This window comes from Lygodium microphyllum, chromosome 18 (assembly GCF_053477565.2).
Source record: "Lygodium microphyllum isolate KBCC chromosome 18, Lygodium_microphyllum_v1.1.10, whole genome shotgun sequence".
Classification (NCBI taxonomy): domain Eukaryota; kingdom Viridiplantae; phylum Streptophyta; class Polypodiopsida; order Schizaeales; family Lygodiaceae; genus Lygodium; species Lygodium microphyllum.
In genome coordinates this window covers 12,345,476-12,356,966 of record NC_141152.1, presented here as the reverse complement: position 1 = coordinate 12,356,966, position 11,491 = coordinate 12,345,476, and positions in this window count along the sequence as shown.

The window sequence follows — 11,491 nt, the reverse complement described above, 5'->3', positions numbered from 1 at the left end:
GTCAAGCATACATTTTATATGCAATTATGCACACTCATTGGTGAATTTTTTTTGTTCTCAATGAAGCATAATCCAGCTAATGCATTTTCAAAAATGTTTGAACAATCAATTTTATAATTTTTAATCCGATGAATCTTCACCCATATGCCGAGCATCATAAGAACTCATGGAAAATAAAAAATTGGCCCTATCATAAGCCTCTAGGACACCTAGTTGAAGGCTCATATGCGAGGGCCTTGAGTCTAGGAAATCAAGGCCCCACACATGAGCCTCTGACGAGGTTCCCAAAGGCTTATGATGGAGCATTTTTTTGGGTGGTTGATGTGTCCTAGAAGAGTCCACATGTAAAGTTTCAAGTCAATCTAATAACTTGTCATATTTTTCTAAAGCGTAGATACATTAATTCAAGTTTATGGACTTTTAAAAAGTTTGGCTATAAGTTGAAAGCTTGAGTTGTGTGTTTCAAGTTCTTACTCTTGGAAGACATGGCATGCACCAAGCAAGAAGCCTGAAGATTCCCCCTAGAACTCCCACATAGAGGCAACCTCCCCTAGCTCCACCACCACTATCATGCCACTGTCATAAGCATCGATGGAAGCTAGGCATAGTGGCCCTCCTAGAGATCCACCATTATCAAAAGACCACACACCTCTTGATACCAAAGGCTACATTCCAGATGGTGGTGTGGGAGACAATGCAAAACATACTGATTAGAGATAGCAAGAGGCACTTTCCAGCTGATAGTTCAAGTGTGGATCAACCTGATCGATGGACTATCCAAGCCCTCCTTGCACTACAAGAAGCTGCTAAAGCCTTCCTCATTGACTTGTTCAAAGACTTGGTCTATGCAACGGTGCATGCAAGGAGAGTCACCATCACTAATAGGGATCTATAGATAGTGAGGTTCTTTCAATGATGGAGAGACAATCCTGGTAGAGAGCAACAACAATAGGGGTCTACTAGTTAAACATCTATGAAATCTAGCTTCTAAAGCAATTTTGTGAAACCTTGCTTGTATTGGATCCTCTATAAATTTTTATAAATATGAATACAAAGTTTTTGAATATCTTTTTTTAAAGTCAATTATTATTTATTTTATTTATTTATGTAAGTTATCCTTATGTGCATTTGGATAAATAAATATTGCTCACAAATTCAATAAAGCATTGTGCATTAAATTTATATAATGAATCATGTTGCATATAAACCTAAAAAATAAGCATTACATTCAAATAAAGATAATAATAAATGGCATGTATCACAAACTACATTGCACACAAATCCAACAACATCGATTTTCATTAATACAAGAGAAGATTACAAATTGTGTTACATTACAAAAGAGACATCATTAGATGTAGTAAGTACATCTAATCTGCCCTAGGCTTCTTGGAGCTATGCTCCCCATGGTCAGAGTTGCTTTTTGTCATAGGAAACAATACATTTTTTCCCACAATTTCCTACCATTGTCTCAATGAAAGTAGGAGAACATGTCTTATGAAATACTACTATATTGATAACAAGCTTGCCAATTTACTCCTTCAATGCCGAGTCCTACACCCTTCCTTGGCGACGAGATCACCCACCTTGCCTAGATGAAAACTCATCTATATAATAATGTCATGCATTACACAAGTTCACTATCACACTCACTATACATTGAGAGTGCCAAAGATATATACTTCAGTTTTACGTGTATCTTCATCACTATAGGGCTAAAGATATATACTTTATTTTTGCATGCAACTTCACCCATAGGGCCTCCAAGGCATGTGGACCCATGATATGAATTTTGATTAGGATTGGACCCTTGTAGGAGCCCTAGTCAAAGGCTCATGTCTAGGGGTCTAAAATGCTAGATGCCCTGGCCGGAGGTGTAGTGGGAGCTCACGCTCAACTACCAAGACCCACGGACAGCTTATTGCTTCAAGCGTTTCAAGCCAAATGCTAATGGCTACCTCTCACATAGCCTACGCGCTCTCATGCCTACAGGGTGTAGTGAGCTTACCTTCATGCCGATCGAGTTGCCTCCTCTCCCGCACACTCCGGTAGCTCCACGATCCAAGTGCCAGCTTCAGATCCTCCCGCTCCAAGCTCCAAGCTCCATCGCCGCGAGCAAGATAAGAGAAGAGAAGAGAAGAAGAGAGGAGAAGATGGAGAGCTTCTCCACCCCACGGTCCCTCACCCTCACACACTCACTCCCTCACACTCCCTCTCTCAAGCACAAGCTCAAGCAAGCAAGAAGAAGAAGAAGAAGAAGAAGAGGAGAGCTACTTTTGGCCACACACAAGAATGAGCTTCTCATTCACTTTTCAACTTTATATACAAAACCCTAAATCCCTTTTGGGTGGTCATCCCCTTTTCCCCTTTTTTACATGGCCGGCCATAGCCTAGGCCCTTTTTCCCATTGTCCTTCTATCTTCCTAGCTTTCTTTCCACCGCTCGTCTACATTTACAAATTGCACGGGTGAGAGCCCGGCGCTCCTTGAATTAAACCATGATGCGCTTGCGCTCTTTTACAAAAGTTTTGACTTGCGCTTTTCCTTGTGCGCCTTTGTCGTCCGTTTCTTTTTGCCTTGGCCTTTTTCTTTGTCTTCTGTTTTAGCTTTCCGGATTTTCCACCGTCTGGCACTCTTTTACAAGATTTCAGGGTGCGCCTTTATATTTTAAAATGCACCTTTTCCCTTTTGCATTTGTCTTGGACTTTTTAAGGTTGCCCTTGCACTTTTGGCCTTTTCTCCTCTTCTTTCTTCAGTCGGGCTACCTTTTTTCCGCCTTTGCCCTACATCTTTTTAATTTCCTTTTGCTTTCTTCGTGTTGGGGTTAACATTACCCCCCTCCTAGACGAGTGCCAGTCCCATGGCACTTAGCGCCGTAGGTAGTAGGCGTTAGCTTGTACGAAGACGTGGGTGGCAAGGGCGCCTGTGGTTGCCATGGCAGAATGTTGGTAGAGGTGGGGAGGAATACTGTTGAGGGCACATTGGTGGGTTAAGTGGTGGTGGTAGGGCAATGGGAGTTGGTGGTAGGGCTGTTTTTTTTGGGGGGGTTGCACTGATGGAGTACAATGGTAGGCTTACAGGGTGATATGGATAGGAAGTCAGAGTTGAGTGATGATGAAAAGAGAATGACACCCTTGTTGGGTTCTTCAACACCTGCAATTGAAAACCTCTCATAGGTGATTGCTCCCTAAGGGAAGTGCTAGTCTTCTTTATTGTGCACAAGACATAGTTCAATTAGTTTGGGAGACAGGTCGAACTCTAGGCAAGCTGAGAGTATTGTCCTGCACTTGAGGACCCAAATTGTGTAAATACTTCAGTGTAGATATTATGTGAGTGCTCGTGCATACTTAGATATTACGTATGTAGAAGACCGCGGGCTGGTTTCTCATAACGTCGTGTGGATGAAGCAAAGTGGTCCATGGTGAGAAGAAGTACACGTGAAGGTGGGGGTGACATCCTATGCATTATGATTGCATGACGTAGCAGGATAGAACACAGGCATACTGTACTATTCGTAGGCGGTAGACATTGGGCCTGTGCGATGAGGACGGTGTACTGTCCATGGCCATTTGTGCGGTGCTTGCCCCAGTTGATTGCGATGGTATTAGGGCAGAGTGCAAGAGGGAATTGTGTGAATGGGTCAGGGGGGTGATAGGTCTAACCATAGGTGAGACAAGCTCACTTAGGTCTGTCCTGCCCTCGATGTGCCCTAAACTATTGTGGGGGGTGCTAGGGGGCTAGGGGACTAGGGACGGAGCCAGCCGACCAAGGGCATTGGACGTACCTAATTTGAGGACCCCTAGGTGTGATGCTGTGATCGTGGGTGCTTCTTATTTTTTTTCATTCTTTCTCCTTTTAAAAAAAATAAATAAAATACAACCATTGTAATATGCTGAGGCTATGAACCTTTCAATGGGTTGGGAAATGTCAAGCCTCGAAGGCTCAGGAAATGGATATGACAGTCATGATTGTGCCCTAGCCTCATTGTTAGGGGAGCCATTGTTGCGATATTGGTGAGATTGCGGCGACACCCGTCGTGAGCTCACTGTAGAGCTTGGCCCAAGAAGAGAGTATAGCCCATGACTATGCTTTGGTTCGTGCGATGTGGGCACTTGTAAGGGTGATTTTTCACGTTCAGCAGCGTGGCTTTGTTGCAGTTCCTTGCATGGTTAGTGGTCTTGCGGTGGCCTAGGTGTTGAACATGTTTGCACGAAGACGTGTGTCATCCTGCATCCTCTTGTCACTTCATGAGAGTATATGCTTGCTTGCGTTAAGTACATCAAACAGATGTAATCATGTTAAGACATAATTTTTTAAATGCTATGATGTTAATTGCGATGCCTATTCCATTGCTTGTTAAAGACATGGCATACATTAACGATAGGTAAAGGAAGTGTGTACAAGTGGGGAGCTTGCCCCTTTACTCATCAAAAGGCAAAAAGTTATGGCATGATGACATGTTAAGCTGCTTGTACATCATAGGGACTTAGTCGATTTGCACTAGGCGGGGTGAGTCCAGGTGGTTAGGCGACTGGGGCTCTGCTGGTGCGGGGCTCCCGTGAGGTTGGGCAGGGAACATGTCAGCTAGGACATGAATGGTGTAGTCTCAGGCCGCCACCGTTTCCAAAATTCCTTTGAACAATTCATTAAATTCTTCCTTGTCCCGAGCTTCCCTTTCTGCCCTTGAGCATGTTATGCCCGAGCGTACGTTGGGGGTTTGTGCAACTGGTGTTGCCACATCTTGTGTGCTTCTTTGAGCTTCCACTTTCCTGGTTCTTCGGCCTTCATCCGGGGCGGTGTCGCTTAGGACCTCGTTTCTTTGCATACCTTTTGAGAGTGGGCACATAGCGCACCGGCAGAGGGGCATGTGCTACATGTTTCCATCGTCTGTGGAGAGTGTCTCTGCAAGCCAGCTGCCCTAGATTCTCCATGTTTTTCTTGTAGGGGGACCTGCAAGATGCAAACCAAGGATTAGGCCTTGATACGGAATAAACCGTTCACATGGGAGGGAGCCAGCTACCCTAGGTTCTCCATGTTTTTCTTGTAGGGGGACCTGCAAGATGCAAATCAAGGATTAGGCCTTGATACGGAATAAACCGTTCACATGGGAGGGATTATAGTGTGGGTTATCAAACGCATATGACTAGAAGAGGAGGGGTGGGACGTGTTGTGCTCGTTGTATAGGGATAGCCCCCATGACAATGTTGACTTAGCCTCCATCCATTAGCAGATCTTGGCTCATGCCGAGTTACGTCGGCTGGTGGTCATGGATTTGGGCAGGGCTCCTCCTCAAAAGGATAAACCGGAAAGGTCAGGGCTTCCCATGGTGGCAATGCGGGGTGCATGCCCTTCGCCCGGAGGTGGAAATGGTCATGCCACTTCTAAATATGCGGTGAGAGGGGGACCAAACGAGCTTAGCATGTTGGCCCCAACTCTTCTATCTGCACTTGACTATTATATAGGGTCACAATCAAAAGCTATTGTTTGTACATATCCATGGATCCATGTCGCTTCATGGGGATAAAAACCAACTATAGAACTCCGGATTGTATTGGAGCGTGGCACACGCATCCAGTACACGTGGCAGCTTACTCAATACTGATAGATATTTTGCAACATCGAGTAGCATGGAACCTTGTCCGAGTCTACTGGCAACATGTAACTCCTCTTCAGTGAGAACCTTATCAAACAGCGAGTTCTCTTGGCTAGGTTCAGCTAAGTCCATACCCCGAATGGCAGCCAGCACTTGAAGGGAAGTTGGTGCCACATAGGTTGGGTCTCTTTGAGACCACCATTTGGCCAATCGCTCCTCTGAGACTATCATGATCTGGGATCCTAGTTCGGCCATTGCAACGCGGTCCTCACACCAACGCTATTCAAATTGACTTGGGCCCTCCGATAGTCGCTTTAATTGCTCTAACTCTAAGAGATTTGGTTGGCAGAGCGCATCATTGAATGTGACACTTAAGCGCAGTTCATCGGCTTCCTTGCCAGAGATGAGTCGCATACGTTCATACAGGAGCCTGTTATAGTGCTCATCAAGATGTTCTTGCTCTTCCCAAGACAAGGGAAATGGCAAGTATTCTCCGAGCTGCTCTTTAGGGAATGCGCGCATGTCTGCCAAGACATAGACACGTGCAAACACTTTGAGCTTAGCATCCAACTCAGTTAAGCATTTGGAGACACTTCTATGTTCAACGAGGGCTTGCTCGGTTGCTATCTCATGCAAGGTTCTAGGAGTTTGCCTGGGTTTTAGCATAGCTGGGGGCTCCGGCCTAGATGTGCAAGTTTGGCCAATGCTAGGATTTTTTATGCTCTTGGGGTCTCCATGTGTCTCCTGAGGCTTCGTTATTGCGTCATGGTTCTCCTTGGATGTGACTGGTATAGGCTTGTCACCCTGTTGTGACAGCATTATATCCACTCTTGATTGGTCAATGCAAGTTCCATTGTTGGTGGATTGAGCGTTGTAAGCAACCATTGATGGTAACGACTACTTTGATTTTTCAGAGCACACGGATGTGTCTGAGGTTTCATCGCTATTAGGAGAGGCGTCAATGGGTTCATTGGTGGGTGGACTTGATGCTTTATTCATCAACTCTCCAGCGCTCTTCGTCTCAATGTTCTTGGGGTCCACAACCACCTGAAATTGTTGTTGTTTTCGTTGTTTTCTCCTCTTTTTCTTGGTCAGTGAAGGTGCATCTCTCAATGACTCAGGACCCTGGACTAGGTCAACCATTGTTGTGCTTGGTTGGGCCTTAGTGTTTCCTTTCTCTAGTGTGTTTTCATGGGACATAGCCGTGGCTTGCTGATTAGCCTCACCAGGTTGTGAGGGTACAACTGTCTCCCTTGTGGGAGAGTCTAGCTCTTCAGCCAATTCCCATGTGGTTAACTTCTCCAGTCTAGGCTTTAGAAGCTTTGGAAGTGCTGGAGTTGTTAATGAAGTTGGTTGCGACACCTCCTCCCCAGGTAAACTACTAAGGACACGTTCTGCAAGGGGCACTGTCTCGGCCAAAGGCTGTGACTGATGTGATCCCTGATTTGAAGTACTAGCAGCTAGTTCAGTGGGCTTGCTACTATTGGTGGATTGCAGTGTCAAGTCCTTAGGGCAATTGGAGGTGGCCGTGTTTTTTGTTGCCCTTAGAGAATTCACTTGCGTAGATCGAGTATCAATTGAGCTAGGCAAGGTGGATTGCACAAGCATATCCTTAGATTGAGAGCTAAAGGTGGTGTTGTGTCTTGCCTCTTGGACATCTGGAAGCTTTGATGGAGATAGAGATTGGGAGTGAACAGCCGCCCTTGACGACCGTTGTTGTGCTTCCTGTGTCCATTTGGAAGAAGGGCATGTAGGAGATCTAGGACTCGTAGGTGGACTTGGCACTGATTGAATGATTTGCTCGACGCTATTAGACAATCGTGCCATTTTCTTTGTTGAGCGATCAGCCTTGTCATGAGCAATGTTGTGCCCATGATGCTTGTTATCCTCTTGGGAAATCAAAGGCTTTTTGGGCACTAATGGCTTTTGTGCACGCTCGACAGTTACCTCTGATATCTGCTTGCTAAGCATGCTAGGCTGAGGATCTAATTTTTGATAGGTCATGTTTGGTTTCTCGATTTCAATCGTGAGGGGCTCAATCACTCCAATATTTTTGGTTCGAGACTTGGATTTTCATTCAGGTTTCCTCCTATGCCTCTTTGCTTTCGACATAATTTGGACTTCTGACCGTGGTGGTTTAGCAGGGGGTTTTGGTATCCAAATCCATCGGTTGCCTGCATAATACCCTTGAGCATGAAGCACTGCCTTAGATATTCCATCGTGGCATTGTGCTAGCTCTCCATCGATGCCTTCGTCTATAAGGCTTGGGCTTCTTTCGTGGTCTTCTACGATATTTGTAAGTCCAAACCCTATCCTTGGCCTTGTCTCCTAACCTTTTTGTTTCGAGCATGGCCTCACTCACTGGTTCTCTCTGTTCGACCTGCGCTTGTATCAACTCTTTCAACAACTCCTTGCTCTCATCACTAGGCTTGCTTGGTATGTCAGAATGCTCCTTGCCCTTCCCTCGAGGTTTAGTGAGGTCACCCTTGCTTAAAGTTGTGATTATCCTCACACTTGGTAGTGTTAGGTGTATCCTCTATGCTATATAGTCGGCTTCACACTTCTTTGCCTTTTTGAAGGGCCTTCCTAGGAGGATTTCCTTTCCACAATTCTCGCTATTTGGAGAAACATAGAATAGGACTGGCAAGCTCTCTGTTTCAATAGTTATAAGGATTTTGCACTTCCCTAGAAGTACCTATGGGTGTTCCTTGTAAGGATTAAGAGTTGCATCAATTGGTTTAAGCTCTGGTTGACCTAGTAGAGTCCATGCTTCGTAAGTCAAGATATTGAAATCTACTCCTTCATCAATGAGAGCATCAACACTATGCTCTCTTTTTGTAGTGAGTTTGACCCTAAGATAAGCAGGTGGCACTATGTCTTCATCTTTTGGGTCTTGGTTCACAGCTTCAAGCCTTCTGATACATGCCTTTGAGCCCCTAACTGCACAGTCTGACGTGGATTCTCTACTGAGGTCTTGGGTCATCTGTGCAGTGCTGCTCAAGGTACATCCGTCGTCAGGACTGCCACGTCTAGTCATTATCGCTATCGTAGCCTGATGTTGTTGCCTTCCGCTTTGACTAGATGTACTCTGAATGCAACACGCATGTGTTTTTGCAGTGTGTCCTCCTTGCCCTTATTGGCTAGATTGGCCCATTGAGGTTCTAGGGTCTCTCTTTCTCTTGGTTCAGGTATGGGCTTTTGGTTGCTCTTTTGTCAGTGAGGATCCACATTCGTGTAGAGCCATCACTACACTAAGGTCTAATTTGGGGGAGCCGTTACGGTAAACACCATGTGCAATTTGGAGGACCGTTTAGCCAAATTTTGAACTAATGCTCTAAGTTTCAGCCCGATAATGGGTCTGTGATGTGCCTTTAGCTCTATGTAGCCTTTGGGGTCAATTTCGAGGTTCAGGGTTTTTCTGATATGTCTCCTCGTTTGTTTTTGACCAATCATATTTTAGCTGCTCAGCGTTTTGCGTCTCGGTCTCTAGGTCTCGCTGCTGCCTACTTCAAGTTGCTAAGCGGCTGCTCCCTACGATTTCGTCTATTCCATGTGCCAAAATCAAGTTCTGAGCATCAGAAGGACTTTCGACAGTGTGCACTGCTAAGCTCCAGTCGGGTCAGGTCAAATTTCTGAGAAGTTGATAGCAATTTACACTCGACCCAGCTGGTCCGAATTGCAAGGTTCGAGTGGGTCACTCGGAGGGGCCGAGGGCCGAATTCGTGACTTGGACAGGATAGACTCGGACGGGCCGAGTGGTCGACTTGGGCGAGGTCACTCGGATGGCTGAGACACTTGGGCCAAGGGCCGAATTTGACACATGGCAGAGGGCCGAATTGGTCGGTGGTCTGAATGGTCGAGTCGAACGGGCCGAGTAAGTCTGGGCCAAGGGCCGATTAGGGTTTCGGGCCAAGTGGGTCAAGCGGAAGAGAGCCGAGGGCCAATTCTGGGACTCAGCCCAAAAGCGACTGCTCAGACGGGCTGAATGCGGCGCGGCGATGACAACGAGATGTCGATCTTGGTCAATTCGTGCGATTTACCCAATCATAGCAAGCATAAACCTCCAGATCCTATCTAGGGGGATAGGGGAAGGGATTCATATACCTGGATAGAGCAATAGGTTTGCCGATGGCGAGATTGGAGCGAATCGTGCGATGGCTCTCTCTCTCCCTCTCTCTCTCTCTCTCACTGAAATGGTCACAAATGAGCTCTCCCTTGGCCTCTTGGCTCTTATGCCCCTTCTCGGGTATGGTGTTGATGCCCCCAATCACTCACTTGCCGGTCTTAGGCATCACAAGTGAGTTTTTTACCATTTTGTGCACGATTTTTGCCCTGTTTTACCCTATTTTGCAACAGTAAACCCTAATGCTTATTTTCTTTGTTTTTCTTTGTTTTTTTCCTACTCTAATGCATCCAATTCACAAAGCAAATACCTACCCTACTCCATCTCACAACATGAATCTCAAAAAAGCAAAAAACTACTTGCCAAGGAGATCGAATACCATCTTCAACCCCCTCCCTTCCTACCTATCTCAAGCACGGGTTCGGGGAAAACCCTTACTTTATTCTCGATTCGAAGCACACAAGTGCTCAAGGCTTGAATCCGTTTGTCCTGGCAATGGAACCAAAATGTAGTGGGAGCTCAAGCGTTTCAAGCCAAATGCTAATGGCTACCTCTCACATAGCCTACGCACTCTCATGCCTACCGGGTGTAGTGAGCTTACCTTCATGCCGATCGAGTTGCCTCCTCTCCCACACACTCCGGTAGCTCCACGATCAAAGTGCCAGCTTCAAGTAAGCTCGATCCTCCCGCTCCAAGCTCCAAGCTCCATCGCCGCGAGCAAGATAAGAGAAGAGAAGAGAAGAAGAGAGGAGAAGATGGAGAGCTTCTCCACCCCATGGTCCCTCACCCTCACACACTCACTCCCTCATACTCCCTCTCTCAAGCACAAGCTCAACAAAGCAAGAACAAGAAGAAGAAGAAGAAGAGGAGAGCTACTTTTGGCCACACACAAGAATGAGCTTCTCATTCACTTTTCAACTTTATATACAAAACCCTAAATCCCTTTTGGGCAGTCATCCCCTTTTCCCCTTTTTTACATGGTCGTCCGTAGCCTAGGCCCTTTTTCCTATTGTCCTTCTATCTTCCTAGCTTTCTTTCCACCGCCCGTCTACATTTACAAATTGTACGGGTGAGAGCCCGACGCTCCTTGAATTAAACCATGATACGCTTGCGCTCTTTTACAAAAGTTTTGACTTGCGCTTTTCCTTGTGCGCCTTTGTCATCCGTTTTTCTTTGCCTTGGCCTTTGTCTTTGTCTTCTGTTTTAGCTTTCCGGATTTTCCACCGCCTAGCACTCTTTTACAAGATTTCAGGGTGCGCCTTTGTATTTTAAAATGCACCTTTCCCCTTTTGCATTTGTCTTGGACTTTTTAATGTTGCCCTTGCGCTTTTGGCCTTTTCTCCTCTTCTTTCTTCAGTCGGGCTACCTTTTTTCCACCTTTGCCCTGCATCTCTTTAATTTTCTTTTGCTTTCTTCGTGTTGGGGTTAACAGGAGGCTTGTGTCTAAGGGTCTGAAATCCCAAATTCCCTAGAGTCCCTATGGGTGAAGTTGTGCTAAAAACTAAAAACATTATCTTCTTCACATCATCTATCTACCACTGTAATGAAGCATCCAAGTTTGCTCTTGTAATCGGGCCACTCTCATCTCTCTCTTGGGAAGGTACCGTGTAGTTGGGTCGAGGACCAAAAAGACTTTCCTATAAGTGCTCAAACTCCTTGTCAGAGATGTCATACTCTGGCAGCACATCCTTAATTTTCTTTTGGTCACATCCTTAATTTGCTTTTGGATACTCACAATGGTAGAGACATATCATCAACACCGCTCATGCCATCATA